Consider the following 26,422-nt stretch of genomic DNA (forward strand, 5'->3'; position numbering starts at 1 on the left):
AAAGTTGATCTGCATAATGGTCTTAAGATATTTTGTTTGTTTGTTTGCTCTTTTAATCTTTGAGACTGCACTGAACAGCAGCTTTCAGTGGCATTATCTGTGATGCCACCTCCTCCTTTATTATGTGTTTACAACTGGTACAAGCCTTGCAGTGGGTAGTTAGGCTTCGTATTCTCTTGCCTGGATCGGTAGCGAGCTGCATCGGCCGCTGCCCTGCCATCCCTCCTCCTCTCTGCGCTCACCTCAGCTGCGTGCCATGGCCGTCCTTGCTATCGCCCCTTCCGAAAGCGGCGGGCAGAGAGGGGCCTCAGGCGACCGCCACTCTTGTCCCATTTTCATAAAGATGTGTTGTTAAGGGAGGTGGGATACGTCGTGCTGAGAGGCAGCGCTGCTGCTCTCGGCCTCCCGGTAGGTGGGAGTGTAGAATTGGGTTGCAGACGCAGCCAATCCCTCCGCTGAGGGTGAATTATTCTCGCGTTTCAGGGAACGGACATCGTGGGGACTCCTTGACACCTCGGCCTCTTGCTTAGTCCAGGAGAACATGTTGTAACGTGAAAGGAAGGATTCTGCCTTGTAATCCTCTCGTTGTTAAAAGAGCGAGGAGAGAGTAGAAATTTAAGAAGGGAACAAAAAATGTCGTAGAGAATGAAATTAAGGTTTGCTCAGAAAATGAGCACGTAAAGGAGGAGAGAGGGGCTGACGGCGGTACGGGCAGGGAGGGAGGGAAAACGCCCCGGCTGCCTCCCCGGAGAGCCCCCGCCCTCACCCGCAGCTGTCAGTGAGGGCAAGTTTTCGGCGGGGGTTCTCTCTCGCAGCCCCGGAGCGGTGCGGTACCGGGGCGGCCCTACGGGGCGGGGGCGACTGCGGAATCCCTGCGGCGCTGCCCGGGCTCCGGGGCTTCCCCTCCGCTCTCGCCCCGCTCCCTCACGCCCTGGCAAACGACTACATTTCCCAGCACTTCCCTCTTCAAGCGGGCTCTGCGGGGAGCCTCGCCGGCTCTCGCCATCTCCTCCGCTGGCAGGGGGCTCGGCGCGGCGGCGGGGCGGAGCTCGGCAGCCCCGGCCCCGCGGCAGCCGCGGCCCCGCAGCCCCCCCGCCCGTGCAGGCGCGGAGCCGGCGGCGCTCGGCGGCGAGCGGGGCGGCGGGCAGCGCCATGCGGGCTGCCGCCTGCCTCCTCTGCCTGGCGCTCGGCGCCCTGACAGCGGCCGCAGGTGAGTGGCGGTGGCGGTGGCGGGGCAGCGCCGCCGCGCTTGGGGCGGGGGCGGCGGGGAGGGGGGGGACGCTGCGCCGAGGCTGCTGCGGAGCCCCGGGAAACGGAGCCCCCGCTGCAGCCTGCGCGCCGGGGGCGAGGGCGCAGCCGGGTGACAGTGCCTCTCCCCTGCGCAGGAGGCGCCGGGCCGGCCACGGCGGCAGCGGGGCGGCAGCGGGGCGAGAGCCCCTTCGCGGAGCGAGAGAGCATCAGGCCGCTGCGGCTGGTCTCCGGCGAGGGCGGCGGCGGGGCGCGGTGGCCGGCGCTGAGCACGCGGGTGCGGAGCGAGGCGGCGCGGGCTCAGGTAAGCGCCGGGCGGGGGCTGAGGGGCCGCGCAGCGGGGCCGGCAGAGCGGAGCTCCCGCAGCCTCCGCCACGGGGGCTCGCAGCGCCGGGGATAACGCTCGGGGCAGAGCGATGCTCGCTCGGCTTCCCGCAGGAGCGCGGGGAATGCCCGTCCTGGGCAAGGGCGCTCGAATTGGTTAAGGTGGTCCCCGTGCCTGTCAGTGCCCTCTCCCGGGCGGGCACGGCCCGCTGCCTGCGGCCGCCGGGGCACCCGAAATGAAAGTTGCGGTGCCTTTGCGACAGCGGGGCTTGGAACGCTGCGGCTTCATTTCGGCTCGTGGCTGAAGCGTGGGCAGGGTGGGTTTGTGTTCTGGGGACTCGGATGTGTTTTTAAAAATAGAAACTGTGCATCGGAAGGGAATTGCTTGAAATGTAACATGTGAGCTAAGCACAGGATTTAACGTACATATTGCCTGCTACCCAACCCGGGGTGTATTTTCAAATTCCATAGAATCATAGAATCATTGAGGTTGGGAGAGACCTCTAAGATCATCGAGTCCAACCATTAATCTGGCTCTATATGTGTTAAAAAACATATTTTGATCATATGGAGCCCAATCCCTATAACTTTTAACAACTTTATTTTGTATTAAAATACTGTGATTTTCATCTTGACCACTTTTGTTTGAGGTGGTACATGGCTGTTACATCTGAAGGAAAGAAACATTAAGTCCATATTTTATTAAATGCAGAACATAAAATCTGAACATTTGAGGTAACTGCTGACATACAAGATGAGTTGCAGGCCTCTGTTTCCTCCTTTTCTAATGGACTATCGTGTCTTTAAGAAACAAAATAGATGAAAAATTGTCTCATATTTCTCTTTTATAATCCATGAAGTATAAGAACCGACAACTTGCATTCTCCTTGTTTTGTTAAGTAATAAACAAGATCTTCATAGCATATGTATTTGCCTCTGAATGTAACTTACTCTATGTAAAGGTTTTCAGATATGGTGACCATACTTGCGGTACAATAAAATACTGTTCTCAAAGTTCATAATGCTTTGTTCAGAGAGGAAAAAAACTCCTTTAGGCATTTCAGGATTCTTTGAAGACCCCCAAAAAGTCACAAGTTCACACACTTTGTGACATGTCTGTTTTAAACTTAGTAATGGTTGCATTTAGCTTTAGTATTAGGCTTAAAACACTGGTATTACAGAACAAACTGCTAATTAATGGGTTTCATTTTTCTGAATGTCTCAGCTTTTACTCACCAAATATTAAGCTCATAAAATTTTCAAGTTATCCTGATCTAGTTAAGTTGTTAGTATGAATATTAGTCTAAGCAGAAAAAAACTAGTAACATGGATGGTTTGGAAAGGGTTAAATATTTTTATTTCACAACAACCTCCACAGTAAACTAAAGTTAATGTGTAAAAGCTCTGATGTAAGTGTAGAAGTTACTACAGCTTTTCTTCTTGATCAAGAAGTTTCCCCACTGCTGCTTTAAATATTTCCAGCCTCTTCCATGGTATCTGGTGGTTGTTACTCATGGAAGGATACAGTAGCTGACAGTGCTTTGGACAAAAAAAAATTGCCAAGCAGGCCGAAGGAACCGGAGTGAAGCAGTGGAGACTTTCTGTGATTCTGGCACAGAGCATGGTCACATCCTAATTGCAGGATATCGCATGCCCTGCCCGGGATCTGAGTCAGCTCGCCGGTGATGGGCCAGCAGCAGCGCGGCTGCCTTTGCTGTGCTCCGGTTGTGTGGGAGCTGCTTTCAGGAAGGTGCTCGTCAAAGTTATGGACTAGCTTCACAGAGTGAACATTATTGGTGCTTTTGGGTGTCTGGTGAATGTCACATGAAGTATAAAGATGCTGGATTCTCCTCCCACATGAAGAGACACCTCATGCCTGCCCTGAAGAGTTAACAGTCAGTGGCGTATAGAGAGTAGGGAACAGAGGTGTCCTCTACATCAATAACATTTCCATATCTCTTTGACTGTTTTATGGTTAGATACACTCTTGCTGTCTCCATGTTCTGTCCATTGCTAATAGTCTTTGAATAGCTGTGTTTGAGAGTTAAAAAAGCTGGTCTTGAACAGAGGTTTCAAACCAAAGCTAATTGCCTTCTGGGTTAGTTAAGGGAGCATGCTTCTTTGAGGCGGTAAAAGCATTCGAGAAGAGTCCCTGGTGAGTGAAGGACTAGCAACCATGTCAGGAAAAACAAAGATTCCTGAATGGGAAGGTGCATTCAGACTAGCCAACAGGACTGCAGTTGAATTAATGTAAAACAATGTAGTTGGATTTGAATCGGATAAAGATAAAAGGGGTGCGGGGGGGAGAGAGAGATGAGCTGGAGAGAAGGAAGTCACATTAAATCGGATTGGATTCCTTTAATTCCTGGATGAAAGCTTTAGCTGCAGAAAGGGCAGAAGTTGAACAAGAAGGATGCAAGCCTGAGTTCAGAAATGCACAAAGGCAAATGAAGATGATCATACAGAGGAATGCAGAAGAAAAGCATGGCCTTTGCAGATCAGGAGTTTTAGAACAGGATCATGATGGAATTGAGCCAAAGGATAATATGAGAAAAGGGGATGAGAGGAGATAATTGAAGGCAGAAGTGACTGGGATGTGATGGATGGCGGATTTCTTAAAAGTAATGGTTTGTTTTCAGTATTTATTGAGGTTTTTCTCTAGCAACTTCCTCTGTTTTGTTTGTTTTGGGGTTTTTTGGGCCACTGCCATCAGAGTTGAGTGACTTCTCTACCTGCATACTTTACTATTAAATATTAAAGGAAATAGTCTATATACTCATCTTAGAAACCCAGAATGTAATTACCTAAAAACATAATTAATGTGCTCACAGCTGTGGTTGTCCAAGATTGCTGAACCTCAGAATACAGCACAAGGCAAATGTTGTAGGCTATTACATCTTCTTGTCATTAATGTTCTAATGTACAATATATAGTGGACATTGGAGAATTCACGTGACTTGGGGTTTGTGCTTTTAATTCCATTGCAGAATGGAGCCATTACTGGTATCTGTGACACTCCTGTATTTCAATTTCTCTGTTCCTCAAAGAGCGCCTTTGGCAGCTGCTTAGCACTTAATGTATAGAATAATCAAGATAAGATATAGCTAAAAATACACTAATATTATATTGTCATTAATGCAATCCAGGATCATCTTAGCAATGGACACCTAATTTGCTGGTGCATAAATAAGTGTATTAGAAGATGAGAGTCCTCTATGTCAGGGACATTCAGTGAAGGCTAATCTAGTATTTTTGTGTTTAAAAGAAGGAAAGTTCCCACCTTTGACATTTTTAAGGAACCTTTTAACTTTGTGCCTTAAGCCATATTTTGGTATTGTAAGAAGCACATGAGAAACCACAAATTTTGTAATATTTTCCTTTAGTCAATACTGTGCAGGCATGTTCTTTGTTAAAATGTGGGAATGTGTAAAAATCCCTCCCCACTGCCTGTATTGCCATTATCCATTTTTAATACATCTAAGTGTTACATGGAAGTTTGTGAGATTTTCTATGATTTTCTGTGGGAACAAGGTTCTGACCTGCTATGGACAGAGATTCACTCCTCTCTGCTGGTTGTGCAGGACATCCATGTTATAGCAATCTCTGTTTCTCAGGCTGATTTTCACTTGCTCATTGCCCGTTGTCATTAAGATACATTGGATTCCTTCGAAGAGAGTAAAAGGGGTGACCTGGTTGTAGGGAGAGCCTGGAGGGGCTCGAGCACTGAGCTGCATCTGGAGGCAGAAGTGCATGTTGTTTGTAGTCAGAGTGAGTCAGTGGTTTTCAGTAAAGAACCTACTTGTCTTCTGCAGCCTGCGTTGTTTGTGACCAAATGATACCATTGCACACATCTATTTGGAATGATGGCTTGCAGATTTCTTAAAGTATTTCTTATTGCTAATAATGAGTTTCAGAGGAGCTTTGCTCTGTCATGCTGAGTTTGCATAGCTCTGCTTGCTCTTGGATTTGAAATCTTCATTAGTTATTTGAGTGTTGTCTAGTCTTTGCTATTGGATTCTCTGATTTATTGTCATCTCACTGAAGTCTTCAGACAGGATATCCAACTTCTTTGCAGGTGCTTCTGAAATTGCTGACTCTTCCTTTCTGTTCTGATGCTGTCAATTTCTGTTGGTATTGTAAGTTACTGTGTTGGGTAGCTCCAACGAACAGTAATTTTTTTTTCTTAAAAAAACAGCTCTGACTGTTGAGTGGCTTATAAAATATCAAGAGTTTGGAACTGATGGATGGTGACTGCTGAAAAAGAGGAGTGTCATCAGAAATTGCTTGATTTAAAAAATTATTTTCTGCCCACTTAATCAAATGATTTGAAGAAATTTAGGCACAATTTTTGGTCATCCTAACAGAAAACCAAAGGGAAGGAGGCTAAAGTGGGAAAGGGGCTATAGTGAGTAATAACATGCATTTGGTTTATTGCTGAATTTGGTTTTCTTCCTGCCTTGTTGCCTTTTAAGATTTGTAAGGCATTAGGAAAAATGTGTGTGATACTTTACTGTATGTTCAGTGTATGCAGTTCTGCAATAAGATACTTCACCAACATGGCAATTTTTTATGAATATGTGAATGATGGTTAAAGTATTCATACTCTAGATGCAGGTCTTACCTTCCTGAAGAAGAAAAAAACTGCTTAAAACTAAACTTTACTATAGATTGTGTATTGAATGATGTAAGGACATTGAGGGTTTCTTTTGATTTCTGAGATACACCTTTTTATAAAGAACTCAAAATGTGTTTTAGTATTTTATAGGCAAAGAATATTTCATATTCCTAATTTATCCTTCTTTGCAAGCTCATATCAGGAAAAGTCTTTCCCTGCTTGGTAATGAGATTTGTTATGACAGTAAATGTATAAGTCCAAAAAATCATCCAGCAAAAAATCTGTGGTAGCTGCTGCTTCAGAGTTCATGTTTTGTGTTATCTTCTCATGCTTGTGCCATAGCAGCTGCAAAAGGGAGATATTCCTAAAGCTATGGCTTAGCCTCATAAAACAGGCTTATATACAGCCAAAAAGGATCATAAAGGCTCAGATGTAACAATTTTTATAGAAAATATTTTCCCAACATTTGTTCATTGCATGATTAGTGTAGTGACTGCAAAGTCTGACAGAGGAGTGCCTTCCAGCTCTGGTGATGAATGTATCTGTATCCTGGTCTGTGTTGGTGCCCCTGAGTGCAGGATCACACTGACTATTCTTTCTGCCACAGTTTCACTGTGTGTACCTGTTTTGGGGCTCCTACAGTAGCTAATCAGCTATATCAGCTATAACACATGCATGGTGTAGAAGTGTGTTGCATCCTGAGCAGTGTCTTGATAAACTGATGAGATTTATCCATGTTCTGGAGGAGCTACATGTGAAGTTAACATTCACTCTGAAATGTTTGCCACAAGAGCATTATGGGCTTTTATGTTAAAAGGTCATGGTAGATATATTATCCTGCTGGTAGTCCAGGTCCCTTTTGTGGTTTTCCCAATAATCATGCCAGTCTTTAAGTGACTCAAAATGAACAACTTTTTTAGGGCTTTGCTTCTGAAAACATTATCACAGTTATCCTGTCAAACAGTGCTTAAAGGTCAATCAAACTGTATAAAATCTTCAAAAGCCTGATAAGGTTCAGGTCTGTAAATTGTGGGTCCTTCCAGCTAGCACTGGCTCAGTGCTTCTCCCTCACCAATTAGCTCTGCTGAGGTTTGTGGTCCTTCCACTTATTGGTGCCTTCCGCCGGGTTTCCTCCCTGGAGAGGATGGAAGATGAGGATCCTTGTCTTCTGCTCCCATGGGTTTGAGCCAAGGCTGCCTCTCCCAGGCAGACTGTTCTGCTTCAGGGGAAGTAGCTCACATGTCAGATGATTAAGTTGCCAGCCCAGGCCCATGTGTATTCTCTCAGTCTGGATAACTGTGGATGTAGAAGGTGAAATCCAATACTGTCAGAGGATCAAGACTGGACACAGGATTTTGGTGTCTTCCTATGCAATCTATCTTTCTCTTCATCTAAAGATATGGTTCAGTGTTTTCATCACTAGATAATATTTTTTCAGTATTGTTTTTTCTAGAAACAGTGTAATTGTTTCTTGCATGTTAACCAAAATTGCTGTATTCAGTGTCTCCAAAAATTACCGTGACTCCCATCTTGTCTTCCATTTCTCTAGTTTTGTCTTATTTAATTGATCTTAAACAATGCCAAATTTGCCCTAATTGTCTGTGGAAAACTTTCAGACAAGAGAGCCTTCAGTGTCCCTCTAATTCCCTTCTTTCCTTTGGCTTGCCAGTGGTCTCCTAGATAGTGCATGGATACGCTGTTCTGTGGAGATGTCTTTTGGAGCACATACATGATCCCAGAGATCTGTCACATGAAATTTAACTCTTCATAGCTGCAGATGCTCCCTGAAAGTGCTCTTCTGGAGCCACTGCAATAGTTGCATTAATCTGCAGAGGAGAAAACATTGCTGCAGGGGTGAACTGTGCAGCGGCAGCTGTGCTGAGCCACAGCCAAGCGTGGATGTGGAACAGCATCACTCTCCTCAGATGGAAGCATGTTCAGTGCAGATGAGAGCTTTGGACACTGCAGATTACATCTGTGCAAGCTTTTAATACTTCAGTGGGAGGACTGTGTGAAGGAAGGCTTATGTTTTTTTCCCAGATACTTTATTATTAAGCTGAACAGAAAGGTGGCTGAAGTGCACGTACACGCGGTCAGGCTGGGTTCTGCCAGGCTGTGGCATGCACTGCCGTGATGGGGGTGGCCATTTGGGTGAGTCCAAGTGGAAAAAGTGGAAAGTCAGTGTCACTTGAAGTTGAATAATTATGAAGAAATCACAGAAAGTGGCCAATGACATAGACTGGTTTTAATTGCTGAGTCACTAGGAGTCCAGCTTGAAAATTTGATTCAGTTAAAGTAAGTTAAAAGCATGGCATTGTTGCTGTACGTTTGCCCCCAGACAATGAAATTTGGTGATTCATCTGGTAATTTGACCAGCTCCGGTTTCTCTACCCAGGCTAAATTCACTCTTAAGTCTTTCTTCCTTGTTTTTAAGTGAAATGGGTGTTACCAGACCAGAGAACTGTAGCAAGGGACTTGCTTTATAAAAAGCATACTCCAGAACGTGGTATTAATACAAAGTTTAGAAAAATTTGTGTGGGTAAATGCCTTCTAATGAAAGTGTGATGTGGAGGAATGTGGAAGCTAGAGCCCTGACTTACAGCTCAAAAATTGCCCAGAAGAATAGCAGTATGTGGGAATACACTCTGTTCCAGAAATGTCTCCTTAGAGTATTTCAACTCCTGCAATTCTGTGGGAATGAAAAAAAATCTATCCATCAGTTGTTTCAGAAAATATATACAGTGAGAATGTTGTTTCATTTTGGTCTTCTAGGCTGTATCAAGGGAAAAGCAAATTTTTGAAATTTGCTTTTCTTGCACTTTTCAACTTGAAGCAGGACTTTGATACTTGAATGTAGAGGGTGAGTCATATTTAAAAAGTATTATCTGTGGAATTGATTGAGCAATGTATTGGCATGCTTAAGAGTCTGCAAGTTTTGTCAAGCTTTTTGTTAGCCTCTAATACTGACAGGAGGTTGGTAAACTTTCTGTTGGTGCCCAGAGTCCATTCCTGGGAAAAGTTAACCTTGTTGGTAGGCTTTAGGTGCCAAAGAGTGCTTGTTACTTCCAATGGGCAGAGCTAATCTTTTGGTGGCAAGCTTTCATTTGTATGTAACCTAAATGGAAAACCAATTGAAATTGTTTGGAATATGTCACTGTGTTGCTGAAAGAAGGTTTGGTCACTGATACTGGTATAAAGGAGCAAAATTAGTGTGGACTCCTTGTACTACAGTTGAATGCTTTATTTGTAATGTAAAGGCAGCTTAATGTAGATTGTAACTTACTTGTAGGTTTCTCTCTTAGTGGAATTCTGTTCCTTCATTTCTGAAGACTACAAGAGATGCTGAAAAGGGGGCCTTTAAATGTTATTGATTCCTTTCAGATCTTGGAAAACATGCAGCTAAAAATGACCTCAAGGCACCATCTGCTTCAGCAAAGGAAATGCCTTCACTCCTCCTGACTGTTGGATCCGTTGAGTTTTCCTTCTTGCCTAAATGGTGCTCTTGGACAATGGTCCTTTCTCCAGAGCGATGACACAGAGATGCAGATGGGTTCATGCTCGAGGGCTGCCCACAGCACGTGCCTTGCTGCCCTTGTTTTGTCCTGTCCCCTGCAGATGGGTGATGTGCTGCCTGTTTGCCTCTCTGCTGCAGCTGGGCAGCGTCTCGCTTGGGTTCTGCCCGCTGGAAACTGCCAGGCAGAGGGGTATTGTACTGAGGATGGATTGTCCTTGCTGGAGGCCTTTCCCTCTGGTCTCATCTTTCTTCACAAAGTAGTTTCCCCCTCTGATTGCAGCCAGGTCTTGGGCTGCTGAGTGATACAGATGGAATACATTGCACTACTGCTGCTGTAGTATTTTTTCTGACTCCTAGGCATGGCAGTACATTGCTTTTCCTGTTAGATCTGCCTTTTTCACTACAGTCACTGTGGGGAGCAATGGAAACTGGTGTTTCTGGGTCACAGGGTGAGTCTTTGGTTGCTCTGCACCCTGTCTTAGTTTAAGGAGTGTGATCTTCAATGGTCATCAAAATTTTGTATGCATTATGGCAGGAAAAGATTCTGAACTTTTCAAATTTTCATTCATGACTTTTCTTTGTTTTCTGTATGTAACCTTGTACTTGATTAATCACACTTATAACAACCTATTTGATCATATTTCCCCTGGCCATTTGATGAAGAATTTTTTTTAGTGTGTTTTTAAGACATGAGATTGAACAGTAACCAGTTTTCTGGTTTTGCCCCATTAGTGATGCATTTAAGACCCCTGGCACTCTAGTTGGATGTAACCTTTTATACATGAATTCTTGCTGCTTCCGTTTCAGAAAAAGGGGAAAAAATTTGACTTCCCAAAAGCTCTTGAAAATTGACTTTCCAAAAGCTCTTGCCGTTCTTCCTTTCATAGTGATTTGAAGACTTGCAGTAATTAGTCTCATAGGAAATCAAAACTTATAAACAAAATTTCAGAATCAAATTAACATCATCATCTACCCTTAAAAGCACAACGAGTGTGAGATCTGGTGCCACAGGGCTTTACTGGTGCTGGAAGCAAGTGTTGGATTGATTCTTGGGAAGCAGCATCTTGCCCATTCAGTTGCCCAGACTTGTCCTATTAGATGTGTGAGATCAAATGGTAGCTCATGCTTAACTTGCTGGCAGTGACAGCCCAATAATTTTCCTCTTTTCATTGTTCCACTTAACATTTAACCTGGGTGAATTTTTGAGAAAGATGCAGTGAAGGTGAGGAGGGAGAGCAGGAAGAGAAGCTTTCAGAAGGATCCATGCTGGTGCCCAGGCAGGGACTCTGCAGCAGTGGCACCTGTGTAACGTCTTGCATCAGTTTGTGCTGGGGCTTTTATCCCTTGTGCTCTTCCCCCATATATATTGCGTAAATTCAAGCAGTGTCTGTGTTCAAACACACAAATATACAAAATAGGGGGGTTTCTTTGTAGGGTGATTTTTTTTTTCCTACTGGGAAGACTAATTACTGGCATTTTTGAGGTACAAGTGGTTCTTGCTTCATTGATACAATGATGTTTATATGGAGAAAAGCTATTTTAGGTCATGTTTACGACCACAAGGAACTGGGCCCTGGCATTCCACTCTAGCTGATGGTGTTTAGCTCTCGCTGTGCTCCACCCTCACTTGGCATGGAGAACAGATGTGTGATCCAGGACTTAAAAATGAACATGCATCTGTTAAAATATATTCTTATTTCTAGCTTTGCTTCAGAATAAATAACTGATTTACTAAATGTGCCCCAAAGAGGTAGTTGTAAAAATGTTTTTATCAAACCATGATCCTGTTCTGCAGTTTCTTCATTAAATATACTCCACCCCACCAAGTGCACCAAAGATATTTAGATTTATGCATTGGATAAAAAGAGAGAGCTTGCATGAAGAATGTCAAATATTGATGATTAATGCAGTAAATGAGTACCTATAAATATCATGAAAATGCTAGGGAAAATAAAAAGAGAGATTTTGCAGTTGTTTAATATGCTATGATATGTGGATCCAGTTCAGTGATCCTGAACTTTTGATTAAAGTCTGATATTTTCAAATGGCAATAGAGAAGACCTGAGGAAATAATTCTGCAGTTATATTTTATTGTGTATTTTTGAAAAAAGATTCTTTGACTTGGAATACATATTTTTTAATATTAGACCTAGGCTAATTTTTGAATTTTGTCTCTTGGAATAGTTTTATTTTTTTTCTTCCCAGTACATGTAAAAAAGTAATTTTTTGAAGAGATCACTTATTTTACACAAAGCAACAATATACTGCATTGCTCTGGATTTATTACAACAAAACTGAGGCTGAAAATGTTCTTTTTAGAATGTGTACATTTTATGTATCCTATTATAGAGTGCTAATTGGCACTGTATTTCTCTACTTTGACATAAATTTATTTGTAATGATTATTTTCAAAACAGCAAATGTAGATAAATCTACATAAGATTTTAGTGTATTTTTCATTTAATTTCATGACTGTATTTATTTTGATTTCCCACTGGCTTATCTGTGTCCTTACTGAACTTAACTTACATCATTTCATACACACTTAAGGGACTGTCAACAAGCTGAGGTTTCTATTCTGTGAAATGGGAGAGGGGAAATTAAATTAATATCTAAGGAATCTATTACTTAGTAAATATGACTGACTCATGAAATTTCTGCCATAAAATCTCATTGTTCTTACAACCTCTGAAGCACACTTTTAAAGTTTTTTCTTCCTGTAACATCCTGTATTATTTTATCCCTTGATTTTCTTGATGCTTTTCTTTCAAGTTGACAAAATTGATCAGAATCTTTTAATTAGAAACTACAATGCTATATATAGTAGTAAATAGAAATTTTTTACATCAAAGGGCCAACATATAAATAGGATTTTCTCCTCAATTTTTTACAAGATTTGTTCATTTTTGACAGAAATTTTTGTAATCTCTTCCAGCAAAACTTATTTAAAAGCTAAATCTAAGTGCTTTATTAAGGATACTTCTCAAGGAAGAAACATGTAATGAGGAATTGCACATTGCATCACAACAAATTTTTAATTATCTTTCCTTATTTTTTGAGGAAAAATATTAGTCATCATATTACTGTGCTGCTTTCAATACTCAGCTAATTATACACAATGTGAGGAAAATGTCTACATTTTCCCCTTTAAAATTCTTGTGAGTTTGATTATTCCAGAAAGTGCATAGCTTGTAGATGTTTCACTGGTGATTAAGATATTTGCCCTATTTGAAATGGAAATCTTTGAGATGTATTTAAGGTTACCTCCGGAGCAGTGCCCTGATGTTGATCTGCAGTGATGTGTGCTGGTTGTAGTCGATGTGTTTGTTCCCTTTGCAGATGCTCATTCTTTGGGGCCAGGGTCTGCAGAAATCTGATCCCCAGCAGGAGTACCGAAGGGATATCATTATTATGCTGTTTCTTTGTAGTGGTAAATAGTCATATTTGGTACTGATTGTCCATCTCCTCTGTTACTGCAGTGATCCCTGAGGCATGGAGCAGGTGATTTAAAATAATTGGAATCACATTGCTCTTGGTTTGGTAGGAAGGTTTGCATACCACTTTTGTTTTTGTAGAATTCAAGCTTTTAATCTTTGCTTTAGATAAAATATCTTTGTGCTTAGTGATTTGAAATAATCTTTTCCACTCCATTTACTCTTGATTCCTTTCAGACTTTCACTGACATGCTTAGACTTCACAGTCTTTAACAGAAGTTAGATCTGCATAGTTGCATTAGGTGCATGGAGTGTTCAGTATTTTCTGTAGTGGGCTTTGCAGGTCAGGGCAATTATGCACCACTAGGTACTGCACCTGAAGCAGCTGATTTCAGAGCTGTTATTGGTATTTTTCTTCTTCAGTTGCGCGACATAAAAATTTCAGAACCTTTTGATTGTGTCGGAGGCATTGCATTGCGCTCTTCCATTAAGTTGTTCAGTTGTTCTTTCCTGGCTCTTGTTCGTGTCCTGCCCTGAGTGCATCTTCTGGTGCATCTTCTGGTCTCCAGGAGCTCCCCTTTCCTGACTCAGTTGTCAGCCACTGATGTGTCAAGTTGATGGTTGTTGCAAAAGCCTCACATTTTCTGAGAGAGTTCCTGGGTTTCAGAACTGAATGATGTAGTTTATTGTCTTGCTTTGGTGGTTTAAAGAAGGCTTTGCGGGTGTTTATCTTGTTGCTTCTGCTTGACTGAGGTGGTGTAGTATGGAAAAGTACTCATTTTCTCTCTTTGGGTTCTTTTACTGATGTATGTCCATGAATGTGAGCTCCTTTGCAGCTGGCCATTTTTCCTGTTCACTGAGCAGGCAGGTAGAGGCGCTTAAAGGTAATGCAGACCCAAGACTTTTAAAAATCCATTTCTTTATTTTGTGGTTCTTAAGCAGATATTTAGAAGAACTGTTAAACTAAAAAATGCATTGTCTGGAATTCTTAAGGTGCAGTTTTTTTGTTACGGTAGATGAGATTTTTAGCTGAAAGGGAGAATCTGTCTTCCTCTTCATTCTCTCTTGGGTGTCCCCTTTGACTTCTTTCTGTTGCATCTACATTGTGGTTTATTTAGATCAGTTTATTTGTCTGACAAAAACCAGACAAATCTCCAGGTGGTGATTAATTTTGTGCTGCTGATCTGACTTGCTGGCTAGCCATGAGCTGACAAGGGAGAGTTGGTGGGAGCACATTGCCAGGATGGGGCAGAACTGCTCATTTTTGGCAGCAGCCCACAGTGTGCAGCGTGAAGGTGCTGTACAAACATGTGTCAGGAAGGGATGCAGTTTCTGGAAAGGAATGTCAGGCTATCCAGAATGTCTTGGTATCTTGGTAGGTTTGAAATGCCCTTGAGATACACTTGATTGCACTTGAGCTTAAACTTAATGGTAAGTTTCTGGCTTGGCATCATGTATCTTGGGGAGTGGTCACATCTGTGTAATGTTTTTCATATTAATTTATTCATACATATTTTCTCCCTTAAATCCACATTAACAGTTTCTGTCAGGGAACAACTGTGGTCCAGGGTCACCTTAGAAATACATTAGCTTGTAGTTGTTTATCTTAGAGATGTGTTCAAGAGAGGAAATCTCCCAGACCAAATCGATATGGTGCAATATACCTAGCAGTTAAAAGCCAAACCAAACCGAAACAATAGAGTAATTTTTGCTCTGATGGGCTCTGAGGTGGATATATTTTAATGACAAATGTTACATTTAATATATGTGCATTTAGAAATACAAGCTAGGCTTTTTATATTCTTTCTTACTCACTAACTCTCTTCTGGTACCAACATATGGTCATATAGAAGACTTGGTTGTACTCTGTGTAGAGATCTAAATGATGGCATATGTGGCTATGTTGTTAACAAGCAGGAATGATAAAATGCTGTAGAATGTTCTTTGCATTTAATAATGTAATGATGAGAATCAAAGGACTGGGCTGTCCTTACTCCTTTGATCAGAAAGCAGTTGCTGCAGTGCAGGTGGCTGCATGAAGGTTAGCTAAGGTCAGCAAACGGGCTGCAGTGCAACAAGGGAATGACAGAACTGCCATTGGTCCCTTGTACCTTACTTGATTCTTGGACTGTCACATCCTGTTTGTGAACAGCAGCCTGAAAATTCACATCTAGCAAGAGAAGATGAAATTTTAAAATAATTCAAAGCAGACTGCCGCAGAGGTGGAAAAGAAACAAAAATGGTAACGTGATAATTTGTTGATGGTTGTTTTTGCTGTATTTATGGTTGCACTAGCTGCTGCAGGCCAGAAGCAGCTAAGTGATGGTCCTGCATGTGGGTGCCATATGTGCTGTGGGTGTCTGTACATTCTGTGGGTGTCATTGCAGATGCCAGCTGGATGTAGATTTTTTTGTTTGTTTATTTTCTTTTTAATTTCTTCATGCTTTCTTTTTGATAGAAAGTAGGCTTTTAATATTGATGGTAATTAACCACCTATTATTTACCCAGATAAGGTGAACTATATGTAATATGTAATTTTCACTTGGTGAAAAATGATACATTTGTTCAAAAAAAGATGATAAATTATCCATAAAGAACCACTTAGCAAAGACCTGGTGGCCTGTGTTACAAAGCAGGTTAGATGTAGTGGAGATAGACAAAAGGGTATCTGACACTGAGTTATATCTATTGAGGTGCCTTCTAAGGAGCTTTCCAGTTTTACTGCATCCTTCTGAAGTGTAATGTAAATGTGTAGAGTTTCTTTTCATGCAATTTTGTGTGCAAGTCCGCAGTAGAGACACAGCCAGGTGTTTTTATAGAGGGCCCTCAGCCTGAGCATCCTCTAGTAAGAGAAACTGTCTTAACTTCTGGGTTTTTAAAAGATTCATCTGTTTATATATATGCATTCATGGTTGTTGTCTTTTTTATTTATTAATGCTCCTGCTTATATATGTAGACGGAACAAGAAAATTTTGCTGTAGGGCAACTAAAAGATGTAATAAACAAAAATGTCATGATTCCCTCAACTTTCCTTTTCATTGCTGCTGTTCTACTCCAAGGAAGCTGGTATTCTCAGCTCTTCTGGATTTAATGCCTATTGAAAGCCTGCCAGGAGTTTTAGAAAGAGTTAATTTGATGATTCACATTATCCCATCCTGTCCTGTGTTTCCCAGAGTTTTCAATAAATCATTTGTTACAGTTGTACCATCCTGTATTATGTTTATTTGGAGAAGTGTAGTTTAGAGTTGTAAGTGGCTCTTCAGCGTTTCCTCTTAGGCCCTCCGTCTACATGCTTCAAATCTTAATGTGCACATTTCAATGGAAAGAAAATAGGAACAAAGTTGATACTGTTCCAAAATGTCTCCAAGTAGCTTTCTAATTAATTAGTTAAATAACATGGCTGTTCCCTTTCTTGAGTGTTTTCAGGTCTAGAAACAAGTGTTGCATTTCTATTGGATAGCTGAGTATTTTCTCCCACTACTACTAAAAAAACCCTCTTGTTTCTGGCATTTGGGACTTACAAAGTGTTCCCATGTTTGTCTGCTATAGGACTGAATTAAAGGAACCATTTGGGGAGAGTATATGGTAAAGAAAAGAAGAAAAGAAAGGAAGCAAGCAAGCAAGCTGTTTCTCTACCACCCGTTTTTCTTTGGTTTTAGTAGCTGCTCAAGGGTTTGGAGTTTTGGGAACCTTTTAGAGGGTTGTAAGTCAGAGTTTTACAGAAAATACAGCTAATTATATTTTAACCCATTGCTATCCCCTGGCAGTATGAGAGTCTGTGTGAATGAACAGTTTCTTTCAGGCAGTGTTGGTGAGATTTGTGAGCACAGCTGTCTGACCAAGCCAGCCGTGTCTCAGCTGTTCTCTGTGGTCTGTGTCCAGAGTCACTGTCAGGAACCTGTGAGCCAGGGAGGGCTCACCCCCCTTTGCTGGGAAGTTTTGCCCAGGATGGGAATTTGAAGAGCTGTTTCCTACCATAGATAGGTCAAGATGGGGGGCTGCTCTGAGCCACAGATTGTGCTGTTGAGAATTCTTGAATAAAGTCTAATAGATTCAGAAAACTGATCTTTTATTCATTATCATGGACTGCTTTGTCTGTTTTAATGCAATTTTATTTCGTTAATGACATATTTTTACTTAGGGTATATATTTGGTTTCTGCATTTTCAAACCAGTACAAAAGGTTTTGCCATGACTTAATAATAATACTAGTCTTTTCCATATTGCAGTCTACCCACATTGCTCGAGCCAGCTTCCAAGTTGATGCTTTTGGATCATCTTTCATCTTAGATGTGACACTAAACCAGTAAGTAATGACTGTATCTTACACTACATTTGTCCAAGACCTGGTGCCTGTGAAATGGAATTTTCCAGTGGAGTTTTTAGAGGATGTATTATTGCCAAAATATGATTTTAGGTATTGAATTATTTTGTAATGGTATATTTTAGGTTCTTTTGTTACTTTCTTGAGTAGCATTGTAGGCTTTGATATTCCCATTGTTACCACTTGGTACCTATTCCAGTATAACTATCAATTTAGTAGCATAATTTCACTTCACAGAATCACAGAATGGTTGAAAGGGACCACAGTGGGTCATCTGGTCTAACCATTTATCCATGCAGGGTTATCCTAGAGCACATGGCACAGGATTGTGTCCAGATGGTTCTTGAATATCCCCAGTGAGGGACTCCACACCCTCTCTGGACAATCTGTTCCAGTGCTTGGTCACCTGCACACTAAAGAAGCTCTTCCTCATGTTTTGGTGGAACTTCCTGTGCATCAGTTTCTGCACGTTGCCTCTCGTCCTATTGCTTGGCAGCAGCAGGAAGAGCCTGGTCCATCCTCTGGGCACCCTCCCTTCAGATACTTGAAGACACTGGTGAGGTCCCCTCTCAGTTGTCTCTTCTCAAGGCTGAGCTGGCCCAGCCTTTCCTCCTAAGAGAAATGCCCCTGTCCTTGAATCATCTTTGCTGCCTTCTGCTGGACTTGCATCAGGAGCTCTGTGTCTCTCTTGTTCTCAGGAGGCAGAACTGGACACAGCCCTCCAGGTATGGCCTTGCTTCTGCCAGGTTACCCTAAAGGCAAATTACAAATTTCACACAGAACATCACAGAATATTAAAAGGGGGATCTCCCAATAACTGGTAGCTCTGAGAATTTGAATAACCAAGCATAAAGTACTGAAGATACATCAATTGCTCAACAGCTAATCCTCAAAAAACAATGAATACTTGGGAACTAAGTTTCTCCAGATGTGTTTACAGCCTTTGGGAACAGAGAAGCATTATAAGGCAGTAGCACTGTGAACTTCAGTCCACGAGGAAAGATTGAATAATAGTAAACTTACAGTGAAATCTGGTGTGTGGCTTTCACTAATGAGTTTTTGCAGTAGTCTTTTAGCACAGCTATTTTAACATAGGAGTTGCTTTGCTTTTCTGTCCTGAAGTGAAAAGAGAATAAATAATAGAGTAAATAGAAGTGTTTTGTTAAGTAATTCAGCTCCTAATAATTGCACATAATGTTTTGTGGTTTGGTGTAAGAGTTTGCATGCAATTGCTGCAAATTTTTCTGCTGTAAAGATGAACTTCAGGTTGCAATGACACCCACTCAAATATCAGGTTCATTTTTTCACTTGTAAATAATCTGGAAACAGTGGCAATTTCTTTGCATGCACTGACATTAGTTAGAAAGCACATGTGAATCCCTGCTGGCTACAGACAGTGGACACACTGTGCTGCTGGAAGGAGAAGGCAAGAGGCTGCTTTAGAAGTATGATTTTACAACAACTATGTTTTAAAACAGTTATAGAGGAAGAATTTCCTGCTGAGAAGCACCAAATTCTTGACACTGAAATGTTTCTTGGAAGTAGAAATTTTGTATACACATTCATATATTACTGAGAGTAGGCTGCACAAACCTGTTTGAATTTGGCAGGTTGATGTTGTGGTCACGGTTAGTTTCTAAAACATCAGTATTGTCCTTACAGTATAAACTTCAGGTCATCTTAAAAGAAGTAAACACATTTACTAATGGTCTATGAAAAGAGAAGGCTTTGATTTTATGAGCTGCAGCTTTGTACGTGTCAGAAAACTTCTAGGTAGAATTTTTGTTTATGCCCATAGACACAAAAACTTATGTTTAACATTTTATCTGTTTTGAGCTGAGTGCCATTTTTATGTGATTCCTTTATTGTCTTGGATGATATTGCACATGTATGCGTATGGTAGGACTGTCAAAATGCATTCTTATTGTTCTTGAGAGTGCCAGAATCCAACTCAATATTAAAGAGATTCGCTTTTTATAATATGAAAGAAATTCTATCACAAATTGTGCCAAATGAATAGAAGAAAGCTGCAAAGAAATCAGGATGTTTGGCTGCTGTCCTGATATCTAAATCAACTTCTAAACTACCTCTGCAATGTCATTTGCAGATCATCAAACAAAAAGGGGGCCAGGTATACCAGAGCAACATTTAAAATGTCATTTTAATTATCATTCCTGTGAAAAAATCTTTCATTCAGAAGGTTGTAAATATTTTTTTTCTTTTCTTACTCTCCATATTATATTCTGTGTGTATATTTAGACCATAGTAGCTCTATAGTTGAAAAGTAGTTAAATTCCTGTAAGCAGCAAGATGCAAGATTTCAGTTATCCTCTGCAAAAAATATCAGTTTAGTATTCATAACTGAACCTCTGCTAATATCTAAAGCATGCTGAAACAGGCTCCTGTTGTAAAATTAGCTCCTATGTGTAATACACATTTGAGAAATGTTAAAGGAGGTATGGGAGACACAGGGGGAGAAATAATTTAGAATACAAAGGTTGTCAGAAAGGAGGGCCATTCCTTGCCTATATCAGTCTCCTTCCTTGCAGCCTTCATGTTGTTTACAGCTTAGTGTACCTGAGTATACCTGAGCATCATCTGTAGTTACAATATCAGTGGAGGTCAGTCACAGCTTTGAAAGTGTTCATTCTCCCGTATGGTTCCCCAATTTATGGAGGGAAAAAAGTTCAAAATTAAAATGAGAGTAGCAAATGGGGAGCTTAAAAAAACCCCAGAAATTAAAATATGCTCCTAACTCCAGATGTTTTTCTGCAAATATTTTTTCTTCTTGTGCTACTTTCTGTGTGGGTGTTATTTTGTCTATTCTTTTCAAATCCATATTTTTATCTGTCAGATTCTCTGTTCCCTCTGCTGCATTTGCCTGTGCTGTTTTATACATACTCCTGTTGTGTACCCTATTTTATTTTAGATTCTGTTGTGTTTGTGTATTTTGTATCTCTGTTCTTATTCAGTTCTCTAGGGTCACACATTTCTTTGTCATCTTTTTCCATCAGGAATATTTGTCCACTTAGCCACCACCATGGGTACTGCACAAATTTCTTATATTTCTTTAACTGTTTCCTTGTCAACTTTCTGTACACTCACAGTTGAGGCTGGCAGGAATGTTGATGGTGTCCTACTTTTCTCTCTTCCCCCATTGCCTGATTTTACCTCTTCTCTTCCCTTGCTGATATTGATTTGGGGTGTTAGTTGAAGCAACTTTCCCTTCTTCTGCCACCTCCCAGAGCGGTGGCCTGCAACCAAAGGCTCACTGATTTCTGCAGTGAAACACGCAGCGAAGATACAGGAGCTGGGCAGGAAAATAAAGAAGTGGACCTTACATCAACATTTCACACATCAGGAAAACTGAGGCACAGGATAGGAGCATTCTGCAAGTCCTGGGTGCAAGTGAGAGGAAGGAAATGAAAAAATTTCCAGCTGGCATTTCCAGTGGCAGTTCAACACTGAAATCTTATTTTCCTTATTTTGGATCTTAACCAGTTGTGAATGCACATTTGTTCACATTAAATGCAGATGTAAAATATCCTGAAATATAATCTGTAATGACAAAATAAAGTAATAATAAGCTGTTAAAATTACAGTGTAGTTTCCCTTTTTTGGTTTTCCTTAGTGATGGTGTGTTTTCTCCATCTCCATCTTTTATACATCCCCATTCTTTCTCCCTCCTTTTTTCCCGAGTTGCCATAGTGCTTCTACAATGAGCTTTTTTCTAAGATACTCTGTTTCTTTCTAACTTTCCTTGCCTGTTCAGCTGGCTGTAGCATTTACAAAGGAGCTTTCAGATCAAATCAGCTGTATTTTTAGGAGGTTCAATCCCTCAGGCAGAGGTGAGGGATGCATTGATGTGTTGGTGTGTTTATGAGTGTGTTGCCTTGGTGTCCGTACGCGTTCAGGGCTGCATCCAATGGAGTTTTCTCTGGCTATCCTGGTTATTGCTGCCTCCAGCAATAGCAGAGCCAGCAGCACAGGCAGGTGCTGCTCCAGCCTTCCCACCCTCCACAGGTGTCCAGCCACTGACCCAGACCTGTGCAGGGGTCCCACAGCAATGAAGTGTGCTTCCTCATTTCCTTATTTTAATTCCTTCCCCTTAAAGTTTTTAACGCTGTGGTGGCATCTGTGGCTCAGCAAATGGCTGTTTGTTTTTTAATATAGAATATTTCTTCTTAAATGTAGTCACACAGCAATTTACACTCCCCTCTTGTGTGGTAACTCTGTGATTAAACAGCAGAGCTCATCAGGACATGGAACACATTTCTGAAAACTTCTTTGAATCCCTTTTGCCCATGTGTATCTGTCTTAGAGCACCTGAGGCAGGGCATGTTTGTTCATGGGTGAAGCAGCCGAGACCTGATGTCATGATGGCCCAAAGCAAGCTGTGGTCATGGGCTGGGTTTGGAAGGAGAGTGCTGCTGGCTTGGGAAGTTGGAAAAACTGTGGGTTTTGTGCTTGTCTGGAGGCTGGATGGGCTCTGACATGGGGGGATCACCCCAGGTTCACTTAGTGGAAACCATGATGGGCAAGAAAGATGATGCTGCAGCATCACCCTTTGTATAAAGGCTGTGGTGTCCCCATCATGGAGACAAGCAGAGAGTGTTTCTTGAGTGTGAGTTTGAAATGTGGTCACTTCTGAGATGCAGTGTGGTCACCAAAGGATTTCTTGGCCTCCAGAAGGCTCCCTGGAGCATCTGACCACCTGTGAGTGACTTGGCTTCTCATGTTATAACAAGAGGAGCCCTCTCTGATCCCTGATCCTGTCCTTTTCTTTGTGAGAGTGAACACATTGGTAGCCTGGGATCTTCAGGTTTGTGGTGATGGGGAAGTGCTCTGAAGTGCTCTATTTATGGTCACAAGCATAAATAAGGATTTCAGCCTTGTATTTAGTGCTTCAGGACTGCACCGTCCTTCCTGGTGACAGTCAGTCACTAGGAGGGAGCAGAACCATCAGCTGCTTTCTCTTCCTGCAATTCAAATTTAATTCCTTTGGTCCATGTTTTAGTGGAAGTTTAATCTATACAGAAGTAGTAGGCTGGGTGAGATATGATCAGAAACTTTGCCACTTGAGGAAGCTCACATGTCATCTGTTCCAACTGCACCTGCCCATGTCCTGAAGGAGGACCAGCACACTATAAATTGATGGTTGTCATGATCAACTACTTTCAGAAGGCTGAAAGATTACATATGAGGCAATTTTTAAAAACTCTTCAATAATTCTATTTTCTATGTGGAAAATAAATACCCTTTTCTCTTAGTTTATTAAAAGGTAGGCAAAACTAAATAGCTTATTCAGAAAATATTGATAGATTTTTTGTATATGTCAGTCTTAATTTCCATTATTTCTGGTTAGTGATACTGCAATGTTCCTGGCACCCCAGAAATTGGATTGTTTTGCTTTACCACAGAATGTGTTTTGCAGCTACTGCTGAGAAGGATACAGACATTCCTCATGCCTTGTGGGGAATCTTTATTAGGAATGTCTTTTAACTAGGGATTTGCAAACCTTACAGGATCAGACTGTAAACTTCATCAGAAAATTCTGAAAAGAGAAGCAAAATAAAAGTCATCTTGACAGACAAGTGTCATCTTTTTCATGAGATAAACTGCTGAAACTTTGCCTGTAATTTCTCTTGGCAAATGGTCTCCAACACTAATATCAATGTGTCATGTAAGCTGTAAATGAAAAACATATTCCTAAATTTGCTCTAAATTGCAAACATTTGGCTCTGTGGAATTCAAATGGATTAATTTCCCCAAGTGGTTTAAAAAATGCAGTTGCACTGCTTGTAACTCCTGTGGTTTTTGGTGGGTTGTTCTCCTGTGCTGCCCCTGTGAGTCTCGCGCTTCTCCTGGTCACCCGCAGGAGGGGAGTGAGAGAACCCGTCTGCCTTTGCTCCTCCACAGTGCTCTGTGCTTTCTGGTCTCTGTCACTCCTGTAGTGATGCCTGGTAAATGTTTGGGCTCCTCCACAGTGCTCTGTGCTTTCTGGTCTCTGTCACTCCTGTAGTGATGCCTGGTAACAGCTTGGGTAACTGTGTGTGGTGAGTGGTGGTCAGATCAAATCTGAGGAGGATCAGCTCTTCCTCTGAGCCCTTTTGGGCTCCCTATGGTCCAACTCAATCCCTTATTAGTTACTTTAGTGAATGTCTTGGCTGCACACAGTCTTGGTTTTTCTCACTAGTGGCTGCAATTTACTGGGGTCAGAGGAGTTCAAGCTATGTTCACTTTTCTTGTTCATGCTGTGTTCAGGCTATGGAGTCCCACTTGGATATGATCACATTTTAATAATTGATTCTTACTTAAAATAATGACCTCATATGGTGATATGAGAGTGCTCTGAAACTTTGTTATTTATTATCAATTTATGTGTAGGACAATATAGACTGGGCTCAGGTCTTCTGAATGAGGTACTGAATCGTGTTCTGCACTACCTTTGAATTATTTGTTAAGTAATGTTTATTGTGTGCTCTGTGATCAGGACCCCAGCTGACCCAACAGGACTATTCTTTCTCAGCCCTCTTTTGAGGCCATCCCCCATCCCACTCTGTGGTGGAAAAGCTACTATGATCATAAGTGCAAAGTTATGCAGGCTTGAGAAACACTTTCTCGCTGGTCCTGTTGCTTCATTTCAAGTGTTGATTTTGTTGTTTGGGAGGCAATTATTCTGTTTATTGCTAACACTAATTTGTACAAACTGTTTTGAATGACTTACAGGTATTTTATGCTTAATGAAAATGTTGATTCTGCAGAGATATCTGGCAACTGAAACTGTTTGGGCTGAAATACAAAGAAAGATAAGGAAAAAATTCAGGATTTTACTAGAGTATCACTAAACATCCTGACACTGGGGAAGTTGCTTGGGGTTATGCACTTAGACCTGTTTGTAGCATCATCACTCAGGGTTCCTGCCTTTCATTTGTTTGCTCATTTGTTTGTTTGTTTCATTTTTGTGTTGAAGAAGGGTTGAGACTTAAGAATTTGTCAAAATATAAGTTGTTTTGATTGCTAATTAACCTAACCGATAAACATTTGAACCATAGTTTCAGTCTGAAAAAGCTCTGTAGCATGGAGTTCTCCTCCCACCTCAGTGTGTATAGTGTATCAGTTCTTTTTGTAATATTCAAAGTTTGACCTCCTGCATCTCTGACAAAATGGCACCTTTTAAGACCTTTAATAATTTCTTTGCCTTTTTGATGACCTCCCCAGTGTATCAGTATTCTTTGCTGAATTATACATTCACTACTGCCTTGTCTGTGCCATGTATAAAGGTAGCATAGCTTTCGCATTTCTTATTGAAATCCTTCTTTCCATTGTTCCCAAAATTTGCCCAGGATTTAATTTTTTTATTTTTTTAAACTTCTGTTTTCTCACTGTAGAGTTGACTATTTAGTAAATATGAATTGTTCTTTAGTCTTATTGTATAATCACTATTACTTTTGAATTTGTAACCCCATGCAAAGAAATCCCTAAGTTGGAGAAGAAGAATTTTCAATAAACCTATGTCAATTATCTATAAGTATTTATCTTCCTTCAGTTTGTTTTGTACACTGTTCTATTATGCTTAAAACATCTCTCAAAAGGATAAATTGCTTTGATAAATCAATTATATTTTTTATGTTATAATTTAGTTTTAGGTTAACAAATTTCTGTTTCCTATTATTTCTACATTATTGTCAATAGATTTTTTGATTTATTAAAAGCTGCTGGTAAACACTGTTGAAATCAGAACAGATTTGTTGCTGACTTCAGTTGGATGTGAAAAGTTAAAGTGATGTCTGTGAAATTCCAGTGAGTGCTTTATTGGCATCCTGCTTAAAGTGAGGACAAAAGGTAATTTGTTTAATTTACCTGTTATTTCCAAGGGTGTCACTGTGCATCCCTTCATAAGATACTTCCCTAACCCATGAAAAATTTTATGAAAGGCCATTCCTTTGTTTTCCCCTCAATGGATGTGATAAAGAGTATTTTACTGTGTTTAGGCAATTGTATTTACTGGAAGCAATGTTTGTTGGTTTAGAGTGATTAAAATATATGGAACTATCAGCATTAAGTAAATTGCCTTTCCACAGTCTGAATTTTTCTGACACAAAAATAATTAAAGAGAATGTATTAGTGTATATTTGTGTGTGTTTGTGTAGGGCAAAAAGAGATTAATTATCCTGAAGAGATATTATCATTCTATTAGCATAATGTTTTTCATTCTTGATGATATACCTTAGATTACCAGGTCATTTAGGAGAAATATATTTCACACACACATATACAGAGATACCTCATACCTACAGATCAGTCAGTGCTATATATCAGTGCTATATATCAGTGCTGTATTTAGTGTGTTTTAAGTAAAATGGCTCAAACTAGGGAAAGAATCAAATAATGTTTTAGCACCTATGAATTTATCTTTTAAGTGTCAAGTATCTCCAAGTGACTGTAACTTTAACAGTCAAATATTCTTTGGCCATTGTGAGAGATTTTACAAGAAAAATCGTGTTTTTTATTTAGCCTGTAAAAGGGGCTATGATAATTTAAGTATAATTTCTGGATTTACTTTTCCTCTGAAATGGAATTATGTCTTTATATTCTAATATCAGTTTAAGCACCAGAGTTTTAACTTGAATGTTTGATTTGTATTTAGATTACTGCCAAATCCATAAATAATACAAAACAAACCCTTGACCTTTCCAACTAGTTCTTTATTTGGTTATGATTTAACAGCTAGAATACAATTCATGTTTACAAAAGCAAGTGGCAGCCATAGCCAAGTTGGTCTAATAGGAGCAATTATTTTTTCTTACTTGCCTCCTGCCACTTAGATTCTCAGACCACCATGGCCACACCACTACTATGGCCCTGTGAATTGGTACTTATAAATAGAAGGCAGAGTAAAACACAGGAGGAGGGTAGTAAAGAGGAAAAAGCATGAAGTGGAATGTGAATAGCAGGTATTTT

General features: G+C 40.8%; 1 long non-coding RNA gene across 1 annotated transcript; it reads left to right on the forward strand.

Annotated features, from left to right (window-relative positions):
- Positions 1 to 1,541: 1,541 nt before the first annotated feature.
- LOC131089737 (uncharacterized) lies at positions 1,542 to 21,037 on the forward strand. Its single transcript, XR_009115268.1, has 3 exons — positions 1,542 to 1,552; positions 17,364 to 17,440; positions 20,669 to 21,037. It is a non-coding gene; the product is annotated as an uncharacterized LOC131089737 (long non-coding RNA).
- The last annotated feature ends 5,385 nt before the right edge of the window (positions 21,038 to 26,422 follow it).

Source organism: Melospiza georgiana, chromosome 1 (assembly GCF_028018845.1).
Source record: "Melospiza georgiana isolate bMelGeo1 chromosome 1, bMelGeo1.pri, whole genome shotgun sequence".
Lineage (NCBI taxonomy): Eukaryota > Metazoa > Chordata > Aves > Passeriformes > Passerellidae > Melospiza > Melospiza georgiana.